The sequence below is a fragment of the Monodelphis domestica genome, chromosome 2 (assembly GCF_027887165.1).
Source record: "Monodelphis domestica isolate mMonDom1 chromosome 2, mMonDom1.pri, whole genome shotgun sequence".
Taxonomy (NCBI): Eukaryota; Metazoa; Chordata; class Mammalia; order Didelphimorphia; family Didelphidae; genus Monodelphis; species Monodelphis domestica.
Genome location: NC_077228.1, coordinates 74418050 through 74440422, shown reverse-complemented (window position 1 = coordinate 74440422; position 22373 = coordinate 74418050). Strand labels below are relative to the sequence as shown.

At 35.9% G+C, this 22373-nt stretch overlaps 1 protein-coding gene across 4 annotated transcripts in view; it reads right to left on the bottom strand.

Moving 5' to 3' along the window:
* Positions 1-22373, bottom strand: part of RASAL2 (RAS protein activator like 2) — a 374103-nt gene that overhangs the window by 322605 nt on the left and 29125 nt on the right. The window lies entirely within an intron of this gene.

The window sequence follows — 22373 nt, the reverse complement described above, 5'->3', positions numbered from 1 at the left end:
AGGAACCTTAAAGATGAAATTCTCTGATTTTAGAGATAAGAAAACTAACAGAGTAGCTGAATAGTATTTTCAAGGTCCCAGAGGCCATAAGAAACAGAGGCCAGGTTTAAAATCAAAGGCTGAGACTTCAAATTCTGTGTTTTTTGCCCATACCAACCAAAAGGGAATACACATGGGTAAAGACAGCTCAAAAACCTGTAGTGATTACCTGTTAATAGAGAGGGCTTCATTCCAGCAGTAAATTGACCTTAAAAAATAATATATTTAAACTAATTTTACAACCTTCCAGGTTAGTCTACCTTTAAAATATGGACTTCACAAACCAAATTGGCCCAGAATCAATAGAACAATTCCTGCCTACAATGGAATTTTCATAATACAACCAAGGAAGAGTGTGCTCTCATCTAATTGTCTACACTAGCTGAGTATCCAGTAATTGAATAAGAAACAAGTATGCAACAGACAATGAATGATTCACGCTGTATAGATTGATCAAATCTGCCATTCTACATGTTTGTAAAGACCAAGTGGAAAATAGCAAGAAAATAAAAAATAAAGGGCAAAAGAATGGATAGCAAATTAATGGGAAAATAAAAAGGGAAGGGAAGTTGACCATAAACTTGAGTAGGGAACAGAAGGAAAAGGGAGAAGATTCAAGAAAGCAAGTAAAACAAAGAAGCATTTATTAAAGGTCTATTATGTGTCAGGTACTGTGCTAAGAGATGAAGATTTAAAAAAAAAAAATTTTTTTTAAGCCCTTATCTTCCATCTTGGAATCAGTACTGTGTATTGGTTCCATGGCAAAAGAGTGGTAAAAGCTAGGCAATGGGGGTTAAGTGACTTGCCCAGTGTCACACAGTGAGGAAGTGAAGTGTCTGAGGCCAGATTTGAACCTAGGACCTCCCATCTCTAGGTCTAACTCTCAATCCACTGAGCTACCCAGCTGCCCCCAGAGATGAAGATTTAAAGAAAGGTAAGAAACAGACAGTGCTCTCAAGGAGCTCGCTGTCAAAATGGAAAGACAACATGCCAACAACTATGTACAAATGTGTTGTATACATGAAACTAGAAATTAACTCAGAGGAGGAAGGGCACTAAGATTATTTCCTATGTTCAATATGAATAAATACAGGATTGATAGATAGGAAGAAGTCTTCTACAAGTTTGACTCTTCACTGAGATGTTATTTAGTCATCCATATTAAGGAAGGAAAAAATAAGTAGCAATTAACATCTATCATAGTAATCCAAGATTCCTTCATTTTTTTTTAAACTAGGGGTCAGAAGTAGTGAAGAGAGAATGACTGTAAAATATAATGTTTGGTAATCTGCAATTTAAAAATTTTCAAAAGACAATGTTTAGGATTGTCTCAGTACATAAAAATACATTTATGCATATACATTGGTAAATATATACATCAGGAGCATAAGTTTTAAATGACCTTGGATGGCTTAAATTTAAAAATAGTTGACCTCAACTTTGTACCTTCCTTACCCTAGTACAGAAACACCTAAATATTTGTTGAATTGAAGGGGCAATTCTTTCAAATTACTTCAGTACACAGAGAGTACCTACAGAAAGAAGGGAAGCCAGGAAGAGGATGGAATGCCATATGGCATGTAAGAAAGAGAAGGATGAGAGAAGACAAACAGAAAACACAGAAAGGAGGGGAGGAGAGGAAAAGGAAGTAAAGAAGGAAAAAATCCTATAGTCTCTGTGAGTGAATGCCATGGTAACACTGAAGCATTCCATTTATAAGCATTTTAGAACTAAAAGTTAATATTTGGTCTGTGTGTTCCACTTATTTGCCAATTTAACTGTTCACAATATATTAGTCTGAGATAAGAACTGAGATGATAATGTAAGGAGAAAAATATAACTGTCCAATAAGCATAATGAAATGGAATAAAAACATCAGAGGAATAACAATTATAATTTAGTTATCCATACAACCAGAATCTAAATTTTACCATAAAGTTTTCTATTAACCATTTAAAATATGGATTTCATTATATAGCTATAACAGCTTTGTTACAAAGTTACAAATTATTATAAGTTTATAGAAAAATGGGTCAAAATGAGAACAATTAGAAATGTCCAGAGGCTAAAGCTGGAAGGCATCACCTATGTTATTAACTAACCTTGGCAAAGAGGTCTAGATCTTTATATAGACATCTCTACCCACAATTTAGCCTGACATACTCCATACTGAGAGGAGGTGGGTGTGAGAAAGGTTACTGCTATCCATCACTATGAAAATTAATAGCATGATAATAGTTAAGGGAATAAAGGTACAGCACTGTGTGAACTTATGTCAAATACAATTCACCACCAAAAAAGCGTAGGCAAAGTCCATTCATAACATTCCCTTCCCAAGGCCACCTACAAGTTAACTCATTATCCAAATGCCAAAGCCAGCAGCATGCATACATTCTCAGCCAATAAGTCACTGTTATAAAAGCTGCATAAACATTTCCAACCCAATCAACTATTAATAATAGAATGAGACAGGAAAACAGTTTCTAAGTATATCAAGGATAACTGAAATTCAAAAGCTTTGAAAGCAAAAGATATAAAAGTTTCCATTTTATAATATTTTTAGAGAACTTGTAGAACAAGATTTGCTGTCACTTTTCTATATACATTTTAGGAAATAAAAAATAGACAATATAATCTGCTTGGATTTGGAAAGGAACGATATAGTCTCAGAACAATTTCTAAATCTTGTGAACTATTAGCACTTAAGAATTAACATAAAAAAAGTTTATGTGCTACATATAACAATCTTCAAAAATTTAATATTAAAACTTTTCTAGAACTCCTAAAAGTTTTCCAGAACTTATACACACACACACACACACACACACACACACACACACACACAGAGCCAGGAAAGAATTCAAGGTTCTAACAGCTTTAGGAAAGCTGAAAAAATTTAGAACATGGACCAAGTGATAGACTGTAGGTCTACTGTGCCAGGAGGCACAGTTCCATTCTTTCTGTTTCCACAGTGTTAGGCATACAATGGGTGCTTATTAAATTCTTATTGGTCAATTTATTAATTGACTAGCTTAACTTAGAGAGTCTTAGACACATGTGAGTTGCTCGGTGTTGAATTTTTAGTCATAATGACATTTAACATCTACTGAATTATCACCATAAAATTTCTCAGAAAAGGCAAGTAATATATAGGATAACACAAGGAGTATTATCCCTATTTTGGAGAAGAAGAAATAGAGATTAAAGGATACAAAATGCTTTAACCAATGTCACACAGCTTGGGTCATAGCTAGGATTTGAACCAAGTACTCCTAGTTCCAAAACAAGTGTTCTTTACATTCTACAATCTTATCATCCTCAGAACTGACATTACATATTGCTTTAATGTTGGTGAACACAGTACAAGAAGAGAATAATCAGACCTATACAATCGAGATCCAATAAGTAATGAATTAGTTCCATTCTTTTCTGTTTTGTTCTAAATTCTGTAGAATTCCAAATTGCCTTAACTTTTAGGGTCACCTTATCCTACTAAATGGGTCAAATAAAAAAAAATTCAACCATAAAATATCTGTTTTCAATATTATTTCTCATTTGACATGAGCTCTCATAGTAAAATGTTATATAGACAAATTTGCTTTCCACTATGAGAGCTGACTATGAAGATTGAGTACCTCTAAAGCCATGGAAGACTGGAGTTAGAAGGAACCTAGAAGAAAATGTTCTTTAAAACTGCCAGAGTAGATACTGGTCCATATCCTGCCAAGATCAAACATTCCAAATACCCATTTGACAGATGTAGAAACTTGAGTCAACACAAGGAAAGAAATAACCTGCCCAAGATCACATCATGAATCAGTGGCAAATCTTGAATACCAAAGCAGTGGACTTTCCAGTCCTCTTTGAATACACAGTAAAATAGGAACTTAGTGGCTTCAAAGTAGAAAACCTTCTAAACAGATTACTACACACAACATACTTTCTTGGGGCTATTTCAATGGCACTGCACTTAAACTTTATTTCAAAAAACCATGGTTCCTCAAAAAAATAAAACAGTTGTGCAATTTAACTATAGACACATATCGGGCACTAATTCACTATGAGTTTCAATTCTGTATAAAGCTAAGACAGAGGGATGATCCTTGGTAGAAGTTGGGTAAGCACTGACAAATTCTGAAAGACACATTGTTTTAAACTATTTAAGCAATGTACACTTTAATAAAGTATTTCCTAACTAAAGGCCTGTGGTGAATCTTTTTCAGTCCATAAAATATTACCAAAGACCATTAGATTTTTAAAACTTATAAATTCAAGAAGTTAACACTCCTTCTTTATCTGTCTCCTACTTTAGGACTTAGAAATATCAATATGCTCTACTTCCCAACTACCATCCCCTCAGCTTATCCTAGGTTCAATCTGTAGAGGTTAGAAGTAGAGAGGATTAGTAGATCTAGTCTGATTTGGACTGGGAAAAACTGAATGCCTATACTAAAATATACTAACTTTTTTATTCTCCATTTATGAATTTCGAAGAGGTCTAATCCCAGGAATTGGGCAAATCTATGACTTTTTGCAAGATTATGAACAAACGTGATTGAAGATCTTTTCAGTTTTGTGGAAAAGGATTTCAGGATTCCAAGAATAACTGTGCTCATCTTTACATAGCCTGTCATCATTACTTTGCAAAACTGACTCTTTCTGATTCCATTTGGGGTTTCCTAGTGTGAAGATGGGATTTACTCTCCCCTAGCTTTTTTAGATTTTAGCCACCAGGAATGTATACACCCTCACTTAATCCTTAAGTGGTGGTGAGGAGGTCTATGACCCCAGTGTGCTACAGTAGGTGATGAATCAAGAGCAACTGACTGCCCCCAGTCTGAAGCAAAGCTAAGGCTGCAATTGGTCCATGTAAAGTGGAAGGAAAGCACAGGAAGCAACACAAAGAACTGCCTTTAAAAATGGTAGCAACTTCCTGTGACCAGATCTTTGGTCCTCGAACTTGACCTTCAAGGAGCTCCGGCTTGGGACCTTAGACTGCTCTTGAATTTTCCCACTGAACTACCATGTGAGAGAGTGAAAAAGGCTGACTCCTTTTTCGGGCTTTTCTGGAGGTACTAGCCTCATCTTGGAGGAGGCCTAATGGCAAGTACCTTTGTTTAATTTAACTGAGCCCCTCTTTGCTGGGGCCTCTAAAGCCCTGCCTGGTTCAAACCAGGCTGGAGTAATTATCTACTCTTTCATTTCCTTACTTTCAGTCTTTCTCCTTTTGTAAATAAACTACCATAAAAAAATCATCCTGACTCGAATACTATATTTTTGGCAATAAGATTTTTATGTAGTTAGTCCAACCATTAAATTTTAACCCTTACACAAGGCAAAGATACTAGAGTGATTTGCCATTTCCTTCTCCATCTCATTTTAAAAATAAGGAAACTGAAGTAAACAGAGTTTAGTAACTTGCCCAGCATCACTCTTCTAATAAGTATCTGAAGGAAGATTTGAACTCAGGAAGATGATGATACTTCCTGATTTCAGGCCCTTGACTTTATTCACTGTGCCATCTCCAAACAAGTATTAGTAAAAATATTTTTTCTTAAAGTCTTACAAATGGAATCAAAAGTGAAAAGGAAAGGGAAAGGAGAAAATTGCTAACACATAACCAAGCAAGTTACCACAGACACTAAGTTTAAATAGAAAGAATAGCTGTAAATGCCCAGGACATAAAATCAATTAAAGGAATCATGCAATAAAAACCCATAACTTCAGATATTTATTAAGAAATATTCAAATTATGGATAATAAGAAATGTTAGAAATCCTGATGCAAGGATGAAAATTTTATCTCACAGGTACAACAAAGAAAGATTTGGTGCGGTTCAACACATGAATAGAATATCTTTATAAAAGGATTGGGGATGACGGAATGAAATGGCGTTCTATATTCCCTAAGGAAATCCAGAAATGGGATATGTATGTGTGTGTATATAAATACTAAAGACCATGTGGTTGAAGATCATCATCAGAAGAAAAAGATTAACTATCACTGACTATGAGACAGAAAGAACTAGATGAAAAACACAACAAACACAGCAAAAGAAGACAAGTATGAGGGTGGTTATGGGGCACTTCAACTATGCAGAAATCTGTAACTTCTTTCTCTGCCCAAGAGAATTACCAGGCAGGTAACTGCTTGACTTGCTTTTCATAATAATTTTATCCTTCAAAAAATGAAATCACCCAGGGAGTCATCAATCACAGATATGATTCTGAAAAAAAAAAGGGAAACTTTTGCTAGGGGTAGACATGACCAGAACCTTGGGAAGAATATCCATAGGCAAAACAAGAATGTTTATGACATGTTCTCTGTGTGACCACGTGTAAGTCACTTAACCTCTCTCACCTCAATTTCCTCACCTATAAAATGGGACTAATGATAACTGCTACCTCCCAGAATTGTTATAAGGCACAAATGAGTGATTTTATGTAGTAGTAGTGGTAGTCTCTCGGTGATCGAGAATGATGATTGTATTCGTGCATTATCATCTATTGATGTACCCTCATGTGGCTTTGGAGTCCAAAGGCTGAGGCGCAGAGTCTGTGGCACATGGGGCCTGGGATTCCAGTTGTTACGGGAGGTGCAGTTGTGGCCTGGTGTCGGCGTTCACGCACAGCGGCAAGATGTCGACGACGCTCATCTTCAAAGGTGGTGGTGGCATGGTGAATGTGGGTTCGCCAGCTGCTTCTGACAGAGGCAGCAAGTTCTAATTGCTTTGGTGTGATGCCAGCCCACTTCAAGTTGGACTTTAGCTGATCCTTGAATCTTTTCTTTGGTCGGCCTTGTTTCCTGAGTCCAGCTGACAGTTCACCCTAGAATACCTGTCTTGGTATTCGCTGTGGGTCCATGCGGATGATGTGTCCAGACCATCATAGCTGGGTTTTGATTTTATGTAAAGAGCCTTATAAATATTAATGTCCTACCTCCATTCAGCCTATTTTAATTATAATTATGATGAAATCCACAAATCCTGAAGTGGGGGTACTTTTCAAGTACAGAATGAACCAGATACCCAATAAAGTTAGTTCCAATGTAAAAAAGGGGGTGTTGGTGTTGCTATTTGCTTGTGAGTTATGGGGTGGGTTTGGATGGGAAACTGAGAATTATCTTAGAACAGTCAATAACCTCCGTAGGCCTTGGTATCCTCATCTATAAAATGGATGGGTGCTCTAAATAGCCTCTGAGATCTTTTCCAACTCCTAATCCTATAAAGATAATGACAGAAAGACTGTATGTAGGCTTTAAGAGTCTTCCAAAAATGGAAAATGTGGAATCAGAAGAAGAAAAAGTAAAACAAACAAGAAATGGCAACTCTCTTCAAGAAATTCCTAACTTTTTTAACAAGGAAGTAACTAAAGGAGAGAAAATTTAGTAAATAAGTAAATAAAAAAAATTTCAAGAGGTCAAAGAAAAAGAATCAGATGAAAAGAAACAATGGAAATGGAGGATTGGATCTCAGACTTGCAGCAGAACTTTTTTTTTTATTAGAAGGAAAAGAAAGGAGTGGATTTCAACTATAAAGGTCAATCTTTGAATTCTATAATATTTGACCTAGAAGGGAAGCATTTGGATTTTTGTTTTTGTTTTAAACTCTTACCTATCATCTTAGAATCAATACTGTTTACTGGTTCTAAGTCAGAAGAAAAGTAAAGGCTAGGCAACTGGGGAGAAGTGACTTGCCCAGGGTCAAACATCTAGAAAGTATCTGAGGTCATATTTGAACCCAGGACTACCCATTTCCAGGCCTGAGTCACCTAGCTACACCCCTATTTTATTCATAAATAATCAGAAAGTTAAATGATAAGCATATCATAAGCCTATGCATAATTTTTAGTCTCCCTTTTTCAGTTTTATGTTTATATACACATGTGTACGTACTGAATTCTTACATTCAAGAGGCTACAATTCTGGAAACGCAGAGAAAAAAAGGAAATGGACACAAAACATCCTTTTATATACCCCCCATTTCACATATAGCAGGCATTGCAAAGAGGTTTCTAAAAAAATCTGATATTGCATTTTTATTGTATTGAGGCTGAAGGACAGCCCTTCCCCAGGATGTCTATGAATACTAATAAACTACATTAAAAATGGTATATAGTGAGTCAACTTTTCCAGTTCTGTAGAATGATAAATGCTAAGACAACTAAATTTTTGTTCCATGCAAAATACTGGAGATTAAATGGCCTAGAGAAAAGTTAATAATATTGCACTACACTGTTGTAAGACTAAGTAATCTCCTCCACACTTGCAAATCTGTCCTGTTGTTAACAGTGCTGCCAGGTTTACTTATGGCTCACACAATTTGACAAAAATGATCCTGTAAAGCCAGTTGCCAAGTTGTTTTTTTTTTATTATTTCATGACCTGCTAGGTTTAGAGAAGAAAAAGAAACTAAAGCACAAGAAAGTGAGCCAAATGCCAAAGACATGCTTATAAATTTTGGGGGTAGGGGAAGGAGGCTGGAAGGAAGAGAGAAGAAGGTAGAAAGCAAACACTGAGCACAGTCAATTACAAAAAAAGACTTAAATAAGAATTCATTTAAGTAAGAATCCAGGCAATGTTTTCCAAAAATATTATATGAACTTCTAAACTGCAATGAAAAAACTTCCTATCCTACCACCACCAGCATCATCACAAAAATTTACAAGCAATATTCCTGAGGTCAAATCTGGCTTCAGATACTGTGTAACCCTGGGTAAGTCACTTAACACTGTTTGCCTCAGTTTTCTCATCTGTAAAATGAACTAGAGAAGGAAATGGCAAACTATTCTAGTATCTTTTCCAAGGAAACTTCAAAAAGGATCAAGAAGAGTCAGACATTCTGGAAACAACTAAACAACAACAAAGTGCCAGGCATTGTGCTAAGCACTTTACAAGTATAATCTAAGTTGATCCTGGACAGCCAGTGAAAATATCTGGAATCCAGAAAGAATGTCTTATTTGATGAAGAGCAAGGAGGCCAGAGTCACTGAAGTGCAGAATATATGGAAAAGAGTAAAGCATAAGAAGATTGGAAAGGCAGAGAGAACTTAGATTATAAAGAGTTTTTAAAAACCAAACAGAAGAATTTCTACATCATCCTGGAAGCAAGAGAGAGCTGTTGGAATTTATGTGACAAGGGACTGACACTGTCAGGTTTGCACTTCAGAAAGATCAGCTTGACAGCTGAATGAAAGATGGTCTGGGGTGAGGAAAGACTTTAAGCAGAGAGACCAACCAGCCAGCTACTGGAATAGCAAAGCACGAGATGATAAGAACCTGCAGCAGGGTGGTGGCCCTGTGAGAGGAAAGAATATAGGAGATGTGAACCTAGAATAGACAGGGCTTGGCAGCTAATTTTATGTGGGGGGATGGGGGAAGAGTAAGAAGTCAAGGACAACACTTGGCTGGGTAAATAGGAAGAAGGTAGTGTTCTATATTGTGAATAGGAAGTTAGGAAGTGGTGACAGTTTGAAGTGACGGAAAGATAATGATTTCAATGTTGACTTTAAGATATCTATGAAACATCAGGTTAGAGATGTCCTTAAGCAATTGGAGACAGGCTGGTGGTCAAGAAAGGTTGGGGCTGGAGAAATAGATCTGAGTTGATGAGATTATACACTGACAGTGACCTCCATTCTGTAAAGACCTTCCATAAGATATTTCTCTCCCTATTCTGGGCATTTTAACTGTTTCTTGACCTCCATGCTTGGAACTCCATCTTCATCTTCACCTCCCATCTTCCTCAGCTTCTTTCCAGGCTCAGTTAAAGTCCTACCATCTGTAAGAAGCCTTCCCCAGGCCTCCTCAATCTTATGCCTTCCCTCTGAGATTAACTCCAATTTATCTTATTTATGTGTATGTGAATTTCTTGTTTGGATGTAGTTGTATGCTGTCTACCCCATTAGACTTGTAAGCTCCTAGGCAGGCTGTTTTTTTGGTTTGGTTTGTTTTCCTCTTTCTCTGAATCAGCAGTCCTGACACAGAATAGGCACTTAATAAATCCTTTTTGACTTGACTTGAAATGTTACTGGTTTTCAAATTCACCAACAACTTTTCACTTTTCAACTTTTAAAGGATCATAATTAGTACTTCAGCAACCATTTATGCAAGTTATTTAGTATCTGGTACATAATTCTTCTCATTCTTGTGACCTGAAGTTTCTAGGTATTCTCTTCCCATATCATCACTTATCTTGGGTTTCATTTTCCTAATAATCATTTTTGAGAATACTTGGGCTAAAGGTCATTTTCCTTGATTGGGGGGGGGGGGGGAAGAGAACAGAAGCAAAAAAAAAATTGGTCTAACACCACTGCATTTTTAATCATTTCATCCTTGACCCAAAGCACCAGGCATATCTCCATTCTTAATCTTTCTCTTATCCCAAACCATTTTCTGAAGCCTTTCAAAAGGTTCACAATATTTATCATGAGTTCCATATTATTCCGGATATTATCATTCCTGACATCCTCACAAGGCTTTACTTCTCTCTTATATTCATCCCCTTGACTTCCATTTCAAAAATCTGAGTTCACCAAATACTTCTCTAGAAAGTCCAATTTTTCTATAATCTTCCCTTTTTCCCCTCAATGAGGCAGTGAAGATGAGCAATGGTAAAACACTGGGTAAGGAAGACTTGAATTCAAATTGAACTCAGATACTTTCTAGCTTGTAAATCTCTGTTTGCTTCAGTTTTCTCTTATAAAATGGAGATAATAATAGCACTTCCCTCCCAAGTTGATATGAGGATCAAAAGAGAAAACATTTATAAAGCAATTAGCAGGACCTGAAGTTTAATAAATATTACTTTACTCAAAACATTTCTCCTGTCATCAGAAGTTCATTCTTCAAAATACTATAACCTCTTGACATAAATTCCCCCTATAACTCTAGGCAATGGGATCCTTCTGATCAGTACTCAAAAAAAAAAAAAGTTTAGGCTACTCATCACCCTAGTCCTGTCATTTATACTTTAGGAATTCCCTTATTGGAGTCTCTCTTTTGATGAATGAAATGATCAACAAGTCAAGAATATTACCTATTGCTCTTTTTATGGCAGGGACAGAACTCTCTAGCACATTTCTGAATACTTAAAATCCTCAATTATACCTCAATACATATGATAAAGCTTCTGCGCCAGTTTTCACTTTGCATTAAAAGAATTTATCCTGCCTTACTAAAGCCAGAGGATCCATAGTACTCCTCTAAAACAATAGCACTACCATTTTCTCTCCCCATTCCACAATGATTCAAACTAAAACGTTATCTAACATACCTCCTCCCTCCCTCTTTGTCTCCATCATTGAGGAGATCCTCACATTACTATACCTTCATGACATACAAATGATATCACTTACCATTTTTCTATTCTATTCCTATCTAAGTAAGACATATCCTTCCATTTTGTTCAACTACTAAATGGCATCCCATTAAGTTTTAGGGTTTACATCCTTGCAATAAAATCTCTAGTTTACTCCCAACATGATATGTATTCTGTTTATTTATACAAAGTACCAAAAATCTCAGTATCAATCCTTCTTCCTCCCACACCTGTCATATTATGGGGACAAACCATATAAAATTTTCTTAAAAGAAAGGACATTTCAAACATCATGATAATCAAATGAGGAACAACAGAAGGGAATATTTGGCCATTGGTTCATAAATACTAATGTGCCTACCATGTGTCAGATGCTATGCTAACAACTGGAGTCATGAAGAAAGGTATAAGCCAGTCCTTAAAGAGCCAGTCCTTCCCCCTAAAAGGGGAAGACAATACATAAAAAGAGGCTGATGAGGGTTGAGGAAGGAAAGGAAGGTACCTGGCTCAGGGTCAGGATGAGATGCTTCAATTAGGATAGGAAATGATTTGTCTAGGTGTGAGTTTCAGAAATGATTTCATGTTACAGAATGATGAGTTTCTAGAGATCATAAAATCTAAAAGGTCAGCAGAATGGCAAATGATGAAGTGAATTCCCCAGTTTACCTATTAGAAGATATGGAAGGAGCCTTCAAATGTCCATCCTTCCCTCCAATGCCTCCACCCAGAGAGAGGGAAGGACCTCAAAGGCAAGAGATTCTGAGGAAGTATACATTTCAGAGTTGATGTCATCTTGCAGAATTATGAATTTCTGGAGATCATGAAATTCAGGAGGTCAGCTAGGTGGGAAATGACACTAAATGAATACAAATTAGAGAAATGTATTTATGTTTTCTTCTTTTCATTGTTTAAAAATATATTCCCTACTGTCAGTTATATAACTATTCATCTAGTATGAAATTTAGGCAGAAAACAACAACCAGTCACCCAAAAAGGGTGGAACTGAATCTTTTTGTGTGAATTTTGAAACAACTCAATGTAAAGAGCTGTAATTTAAAAGGAGCTACATTTAAATTCAGAAATTACTGGGTTAGATTTGCACATACCTTTACCTTCTATCTTAGAATCAATAGAGTATACATTTGCACATACTCTAGAAAGGTAATGCCTACGTTGTGTTAGAAGATAATAAAATCACAGAAAGATTTTTCTCTGTAAAAAGTTATGACTGCTCATGCTCTTTTAAACCACTGAAATTAAGATCAAGCACCATTACCATTTATACTGGGCCAGTCAGTTATAAAGACATGAATTTTTTAAAATAAATTTTAAATAATATAAGTTATTTGCATTTCTCATTATAAGAGATTTAGAACACTTTTTCAAGTGCTTATTAATAGTTTTGATTTCTTTAACTGAAAATTGCCTATTCATGTCCCTTGCCCATTTATCAATTGGAGAATGGCTTGATTTTTTGTACAACTGGTTTAGCTCTATAAATTTGAGTAATTAGACCTTTGTCAGAGGTTTTTGTAATGAAGATTGTTTCCCAATTTGTTGCTTCCCTTCTAGCATTAGTTTTGTTTATACAAAAATTTTTTAATTTGATGTAATCAAAATTATTGATTTTACATTTTGTGATTTTTTTTCTAGCTCTTTCTTGGTTTTAAAGTCTTTCCTTTCCCAAAGATCTGACAAGTATACTATTCTGTGTTTACCTAATTTGCTTATAGTTTCCTTCTTTATATTCAGATCATTGGCCCATTCTGAGTTTATCTTGGTGTAGGGTGTGAGATGTTGATACAAACCTAATCTCTCCCATACTCCCAATTTTCCAGCAGTTTTTTTCAAATACTGGGTTTTGGTCCCAAAAACAACTTTGAGGTATCACCTCACACCCAACAGATCGGCTAACATGACAGAAAAGGAGGGGATGTGGCAAAGTCGGGACATTAATTCATTGCTGGTGGAGTTGTGAATTGATCCAACCATTCTAGAGGGCAATTTGGAACTATGCATCTATCAACTTCCTATTCACAGTATAGAACATTACCTTCTTCCCATTTACCCAATCAAAGGGTGATAAAAGACTATCTTCCCTTTGATCCAGCCATAGCACTGCTGGGTCTGTACCCCAAAGAGATAATAAAGAAAAAGACTTGTACAAGAATATTCATAGCTGCGCTCTTTGTGGTGGCCAAAAATTGGAAAATGAGGGGATGCCCTTCAATTGGGGAATGACTGAACAAATTGTGGTATATGCTGGTGATGGAATACTATTGTGCTAAAAGGAATAATAAAGTGGAGGAATTCCATGGGGACTGGAACAACCTCCAGGAATTGATGCAGAGCAAAAGGAGCAGAACCAGGTGAACAATGTACACAGAGACTGATACACTGTGGCACAATTGAATGTAATGGACTTCTCCATTAGTGGCAATGCAGTGATCCTGAACAACTTGGAGGAATCTACGAGAAAAACCACTATCCACATTCAGAGGAAAAACTGTGGGAGTAAAAACACCCAAGAAAAACAACTGCTTGAATATATGAATCGAAGGGATATGGTTGGGGATGTAGACTCTAAATGAACATCCTAGTGTAAACAACAACATGGAAATAGGTTCTGATCAAGGACACAAGTAATACCCAATGAAATTGTGCATAGGCTGTGGGAAGGGTAGGTAGAGGGGAGGGAGGGAAATAATGTGATTATTGTAAGCAAGGAATAATGTTCTAAATTGCCTAAATAAACTAATTCAAATGGAAAAAAATAAAAATAAATAAAAAATAAAATTAAGAAAAAAATAATATCAGTTATGTTTATATGATCTCAGTATTCTCTTCCTATATCACTCCCCCTTCTAGAAAACACCCTTATGAATTTTTTTTTAACTCTTACTTTCTATCTTAGAATCAATACTAAGAATCTGTTCCAAAGCAAAAGAACAGTAAAGGCTAGGCAGGCAGGGTAATGACTTGCCCAGAATTACACAGCTAGGAAGTATCTAAGGCCTGATTTGAACCTCCTGTCTCCAGGTCTTGTCCATTATTCACTAAGCCACCTAGCTACCCCAAATAATTAATTTTTCAAAAGGAAAAAAATAAAAAGAAATTCAGAAAAATCAATCAATGCATTTCCAACAAATTATTCTGTGTTACCTTCCACAATAGTGGATCCCAACCTTTTCTTTGGAGACAAATTCAGTCTTTTTAATTCATAACTTTCAACTTCAATTGTTTTATGTTTTTGTTCTTTCTATTTATTGTGTGTATGTGTGTATGTGTAGTTATATTGTTTTCCTGGCTCTGCTAATTTTATTATTTTAACTTTACTTTACTTTACATGTCTTTCCATGCTTCTCTCCAGTGATTTTTTTTGTCATTTCTTACACACAGTAAAATTCCATTAAATTCATGTAACTAAAGATATTTGTCTGAGACTCCTAGAATTTGAGAGATAGAAAAGACCGATAAGAATATAGGGCAGAGGATGATAGAGCTAATTTAACTTTCTCATTTTACAGATAAAGAAACTGAAGAGGTGAGACGACTTCCCCAAAGTCAACAAAGGTAAGCATGTAGTAGGGCCAAGATATAAATTCAGATCCTTAGATCACAAATTTAAATTTCTTCCCATTCTTTTGGGGATAACATGATACTGTCTTCTTACCTCCAAAAGCCCCCCTCATTTTATGGGTAAAGAAACTGAAGTTGGGAGATATTGTATCATCTAGTCATGTGCCTAGCTAATGAGGCACTCAGGACTAAAGGCAGTTCTAGGCGATCCAGTAGATTAAACATTAGATCAGAAATAAGGAACAATTAAATTCAGATCTAGCCTCAGACACTTACTAGTCTTATAATCTTCGGTAAATTATGTAACCTCTGTCTCAGTTTCTTCTTCTGTAAAATAGGGATGGTGATAATATCTATCACCCAGGGATGTTTGGAGGATAAAATGAGATGTTTATAAGCACTTTGCAAACCTTGCAACATTTGTAAGAATCTAAATTTAGATTTTATGCTAAATATGAGAATTCCAAAGTAATATTGTGGTCACCAATTTAAAATATTACAGCTTAAGTCAAAATTACTTTTAGCAGCTTTATTTACAAAGAGTGAAAGTGGAAAAATATAGATAAAGGGACAGAAAGTACTGCCTAGCTACAAAATATGCTAAGTTTAATCCTAATGTCTCCAGATCCCAAATGCAAATCTAAAAGCGAATCTCACCAAAATCCAAAATCCTGATTAGGAAGCTGAAATCGGGAGATGCTGAAGAATCCACAAAGAACCTTCAGTGAAAATGAGGCTAAGACTAACAAGAATATCATCAGAACTCAAGCTGAAGGTAGTGTCCCACTGAAGTGCCAATGAGCAAAGAGGGTCTCCTCACCAAAGAACCAGGTAAGGAATCACTCCACTCACCACTGCAAGCTGACACAGGATCCAGGGAAAAGGTCTCCTCCTTCATTCTGGCTCACCAACACAGAGACAGTGACTGAATCCTTGAACTGGCCTTTTAAAAGCAGTTTTCTCTATGTCACTTCCTGTCACTTCCCTACTTTACAGGAACCAATCACAGTCTTTCAGTTTGCCTAGCACTGCCTAGGGGGTGGGCAGTGGCCTTTGGAGTTGTTACCCACTCTAGCCAAGTGACTTGTGAACTCTCATACTTAGTGACTAGTAAGGTACTAAGTAGGGGTACTTAAGGTTTTGACTTGTTTAGCTAAAAATAGACAAGGGGAGAGTTAATCCTATCTTCACACATTATATAAATTCGTTATTATCATTATTACTATTAGATCTAGGCACCCTGATTTCCTAACCATTGCTCTTTCTACTTAAGAACTTTACCTTACTTTATTTTAGGAAAGTATCTATTTAGTCTATCACCCTTCAAAAGTTCAAATGATGAGCTACAATATAGAAATATTTTAAAATTTATTTGGGAAAGAGAAATCTAGACAATCTTAAAAAGTTAGAATAATTTTGGAAGAATTGGTTTCAAACCTTAAGAGCAATACATTAAAATTAGGAGGAAAAGATAAAAAAGCAAAGTAACAGTAGCATCATTATTATAACAATATTACTTCCCAGGAAAAGCCAACAGGCTCAATAATTCATTCCCAGACTGCTAGGTCTTACTTGTTCGATTGTGTCCAACTCTTTGGGACCCTATGACCCATAACTATCCATGGGGTCTTCTCGGGAAGGATCTTGGAATGGTTTGCCATTTCCTACTCCATTGGATCCTTTTGTCAGGCCATCAGAGATTAAGTGACTTGCCAAGGGTCAAACCACTAGGAAGTATCTGAGGCCAAATTTAAACTTGAGTCTTGTTGACTACAGATTAGTACTCTTATCCACTGAGCCTATCCACTTAGCTGCCTCTTAGGGATACAGAGGTTAAGTGACTTGCCCAAGATCACACAGCTAGTTAGTGTCTGAGGCTGGATTTTAACTCAGATCTTCTTGACTCCAGATGCAGTGCTCTTAACCACTATGCCACAGCTGCCCAGATACACATAGGTATAGAACTACTAGGTATATCTATTTAAATAAATATATACATGACCACATTATATATAGTATCTCTGTGTATATATACATATATAAATACACATATATTGAATCAGCAAACATTTGGTAAGGAAGGTTGAGGCCCACACACACTTCTTAGACCCCTGAGATTTATAGCTGAAAATGTCAAAAACTGAGAGCTAAAAAGGACTTCCGTGTTCTTCCAGCCCAACACTCTTATTTTAGAAATGGGGAGAGTGAGGTGCAGATAACCTCACCAACTTTAGATAGAAAGTAAAGATGTAAACTGAGAGATTTAAATCTAGGTCTGGACTCCAAAGAGTGAGTGAGTGAGAGAGAGAGAGAGAGAGAGTGTGTGAGAGAGAGACAGACAGACGGACGGACAGACAGACAGACACAGACAGAGACACAGAGAAAGAGACACAGAGAGACCGAGAGACAGAGAGACAGACAGGGAAAGATTTATTATGAGCCAGGCACTGCACTAAGTACATTCTAGTGGTAGAGATAACATTTAAATAACTAAGCAGATATAAGATATATGCAGAAAGTAAATATGAAAGGGGAAGGCACTATTAGCTGCTGGGGGAACCAGGCAAGGCCTGCTGCAGAAGGTGGAATCTGAGTTCAGTCTTGAAAAAAAAGAGATCGACTGTGGAGCAGAAGGGAAGCAGCAGAACATTCCAAGCACGGGAGATAACCAAGGCAAATGCACATCAAGCATTTGATCATTCACCATTTATTAAGCTATCTACTCTGTGCCAAGCAGTATGCTAAGCATTGAGAATACACAAAGAGGCAAAAGTCAATTCCTGCTCTCAAGAAGTTCCCAGTCTAATGAGATAACAAGCAAACAAATATACAAAACAAGATATATACCAGATAATTGGAAAATAATTAAAATATGGAAGTAATTCGAATTAAGAGGGATAAGAGGTGGCTTCCTGTAGAAGGTAGAAGTTGAGGCTTAAAGGAAGCCAGGCAGGTCAGTAGTAAGAGAGGAGGGAAAGCATTCCAGGAATGGGGGAAGAGCCCATGTAAAAAGAACATTATTCCACCACATTATGTTCCTTGCTTCCATCTTTTAATTACCAGTTTCTAGACCCATCCTGTCACATCCTTTTCCCCTGCCCTACCTGTGTTTTCCTACCTTATCCAAACACCCATGGGCTCTGGTCGTTTTCTATGCTGCCCCGCGGCTATATAAAAAAGCACTATTGTTCCTCTTTCAATTTCCATCATTTTTCAATTTGGTGTACTTTCTAGTTTTTTGCTAGGCTATATATAGGAGAGCTGAGGTCCTCTACAATCTTTCATTCTATCCTTATAGAAAGTCACCCCAAATATGTTTTTCACTATGAATTTTTTGGTCCAGTGGGTTTTGGGGGAAAGAGTTGGTATTTGAAATCAGATTAGTTTTCATCTTAACTTGAATTATGAAATATTAGGATCATTTCATAATAATACTATAATTAATCACTAGACTTCACTAATATATGAGAGTAGCAAAACAGAAATTAAGAAGGAAGATGTGTTTTGCTTTTTAATAATAAGTTATTCTTGAGAAACCTGCTGCAGTTTTATAAGGTGAAAGTTTTTATTTCTTGGATAGTGAAGGGATTTTATTTAAAATACTAAACTCAATTTTGAAACACCTGACTGTGATCCCAGTTACTAATTGACAATGTTCTATAACAGGAAAAGTAAAATAAATTTAAGAAATGAAAACTGGAGTACATGCCTCTGAAATTAGATTCAGTTAAAAACAAACATTTCCCCACCTACAGAGGTTCACTGGTCTATTTGCTGGGCCCAAGGGATCATTGTTATACTGTTATTCAGTCTTCAATGAAACATTACAAGTCACCGGTCTGTGTCACATTTTTAATTCAAAGGCTATGGAATTCTGCCCAACCTTTGTCAGAAGAAAGAGAAGCTGAGTTAGAGAACTAGCCCCTGAGTTTTAGTCTCAGTTCCCTAATCTATAATTCAACAGCAAAGAAATATTTGGGAGATGACATGGGTTTCCTGTAATTTTTTTAAAGTCACTTGAACCTATGACATTACATGTATTTTATTCATTTCTTTATCTCTTTAAAAATAAATTGATACCAGGCAAACAATCTTTTTTAGATAGTCTTTAATGTGCTTAGGAAACTGAAAAAAAAAAAGAAAGATAATTCTTTTAAACAGTTTGAAGTCTCAGAAGTCAAAGGTTGAATCTTTTGTTGTTGTTGACATTTCCATATTTCTTCTCCAGCATTTCCACCTAATGTATTTCACGAAAGATACTTAAGAAACTATTGTGAAAGGTTTTCTATATATAGATCTTATTTTCCTTCTTAGTATTGTTTGTCATGGTTTCTTAGCAGTTAGAAAATAGTCTTTTCCCATTATAATTTGGTCTTTCCACATTTGGCAAAAATCTGTTCTCAATTCAAAAAATGCTGAAATTTTCACATATTTTTTCTGAACTTGCTTTCTTGCTAATGCTCAAAGCTCAGCCATGAATCAAGAAATGTGCATGTGAATCAACTACTATTGCAAATTCAGCTGTAGTATTGCATGTAGACTGATTTGAGCAACTATAGTTTTATTTCTCCTCAAATTAACTGATTTCTTAACATTGAAAACATAAAAATGTAAAAAATATTGTATCAACTACAATCAACATAATGTTGATTACCTTTATACATATTTCCCATCTACTGTACTACTTGGATTTAACTTTAACATCATCATCAGCTTGCCTCCCAACATTTCCTCTCTGCCCCCTCTTCCCCATCAACTGGAAATTCATCTTGGGAGATTGTATCAGCTTTGGTACTCATACCTCATCAACACCCTAGTAGCCTCTATTACTGTGAGTAGAAGGCTGGAGGCCAAAGCAAAAAATCCTCTCAGAGACTTCATTTAAAGAGTGTTCAGAAGCTCAATCAAACTGTTTATAACCTACCAGTTTCACCATTTGTATATTATTCCATCATGATGCCTGTACTGCATTTCTACAACCCCACCCCTCAATATTAGCTTGCTTTTGGTATTAGAATACAAGCTCTTTGAGGGCAGGGCCCGTCTTTTTTTATTTATATTCTCAGTGCTTAGCATAATGTCTAATACATAGGTATTTAACAAATGTTTAGTGTGTTGTATTATTGCATTGTATTTTATTTTATAACTCTGTCCTAGACTTTATATTACCATTTTATAGTACAATTTCTACATCCTTGGTATATGAATATATTATACATAATTTTTTTTATCTGTGAGTTTAAGAGGGTGTTGAAATTGGAGATCAGCAACTCTTTCTTTAGTCTTAAAAGGGCTGCCTAGGCACTGAGGTTAGCTTTTTTGTTGTTTAGTCATTCTCTTTTGTCCAGTTCTCTGTGGACCATAGCATGTTATGTCCTTCCAACCTGAGGGGCTCATCTTCTGATGCCATTTTTGTTGTTATTGTTGTTTTTTAGCATTTTTAAAACTGTACATGGGGTTTTCTTGGCAAAGATACTAGAGTGGTTTGCCATTTCTTTCTCCAGTTTTTTGCAGGCAGAAGTTAAATGACTTGCCCAAGGTCTAAGTGTATACTAGTATGATCATATATACTACCAAGGTCATATTTGAACTCTGGTTCTTTCTGACTCCAGGCCCAGTGCTCTATGTACTGCACCATCTAGCTGCCTTGAGAGGTTAACTACTTTGTCCCTTATCAGACAGCTAAATATGTGTCAAAAACAAGATCACAGATCTAAGGGATCGTAGAAGCTTGTATGGGTACAATCTGAATCTAATTCTTCCTAACTCCATAGTCAAACTTAATACACCATTCTGCCCCTTAGTCTCAACATCATCATCATCATCACAGATGACACAGCATTTTGAGGTTGGCAAAACATATCATATCACTTAATCTCAATTAAAATCAGAATTTTCAAATATTAAATGTAATTTTACTTATTTGACAATCATATTTTATTTATAATCTACAAATATAAGACGAAGTCACTTCAACAAGAGCATGCTTTGCTTATTCGTATTTTCTTAAATGTAGAAGGGCAAATAACTTGTGAATGGCAACACCTGGTCTTAGGTAAAGAGAGACAAAATAGACAAAACTTTTGTTGAAGGCATCACCATTCTTTCACTCTCTCAGGTTCATAATTTGGTGTTGTTTTGTATTCTTTACTCTCTCAACTCACATATCAAATCAGTTGCCAAATCTAGACTAGTATTTTAGCTTTGCAACATCTCTCCCATCTGACCCTTTTAAATTTGTGACTTCATCACCTCTCACCTATATTGCTGTCTCAAAGCTCACACCACTCTAGGCCACGCTACACATGGCAGTCAAAGTAATTTTCCTTAACCAAATCACATCACTCCCATACTCAACCAACTTCCATTGCTTCCTATTGCCTCCAGCACAAAATATAAACTTTAAAGTCTTAGTAGAGTGCCTAGCACACAGAAGGTGTGTGTGCATGCATGTATGTGTTACACAGAAGGTGTTTGTGTGTATGTTCTTATTCTCTTTTCTTTTCCACCTATACAACCTGGCCCTTCCAGTTTTAATAAACATTATTCCTTCTCTTGCATTTTGTGATCCAACCCAATTGGCCTTCTCTCTGTTACCTATTATTCTGTTTCTGATCTTTATACTACAGGTTGTCCCCTCATGCCTGGAATGTACTTCTTCCTTATTTCCACTTAGAGTCCTTTTCTTCCTTTAAGATATAGTTCAAGCACCATCTTCTACATGAACCCTTTCATGATTCTCCCAACTTGCTTGCTCATTCTCTCTGTCTCTCTCATATGTGTACATATACATATATATAATGTATGTATATATATATATTTGCTTTATAGTTATATTGTATATATTTTATATGTACTTATTTTCCCCATTAGAAGGAAATTCCTTTTGAGTAGGGATTTACATTCCTTGTAAGTGTATCCTCTGAAACTCTCAGTGTCTAGCACACAGTAGCTACTTAATGAATGTTTGTCAATTGATCTGATCTTCTGTTTATCTTTAAAACATTTTTTAAAACTAAAAGATCCAAAGGGAGTAAAGGTTACCAGGTACATTAGTATACTATAACAGTTTTCCCCAAATTCTTTCTTTATAGTCACAAAGGAGGAAGAATGCAGTAGATAATTTCTTAGAGATGATAATAAGAACAGCTGATATTTATAATAGCACTTTAAAAAGTCTTCAAAGTACATGGATATCTTTGAACATTCTATACCCTGGCTATTTTTAAACACCTATAGGGAATATAAAGATAAAGGGTCAATTGCTTTGGTAAAAACAAAATTATATTACCATCAAGTCTAGGTGTCAGTATTTAGCAGAAAAGGCAAATGTATAGCTTAAGGACAGTCAAATTTGTCCAATTCTTCTAGTCTAGGTCTTTGATTCTAAATAACAAAAGAAATAATATATTAAATTTACATTAATATCTTAAATTTAG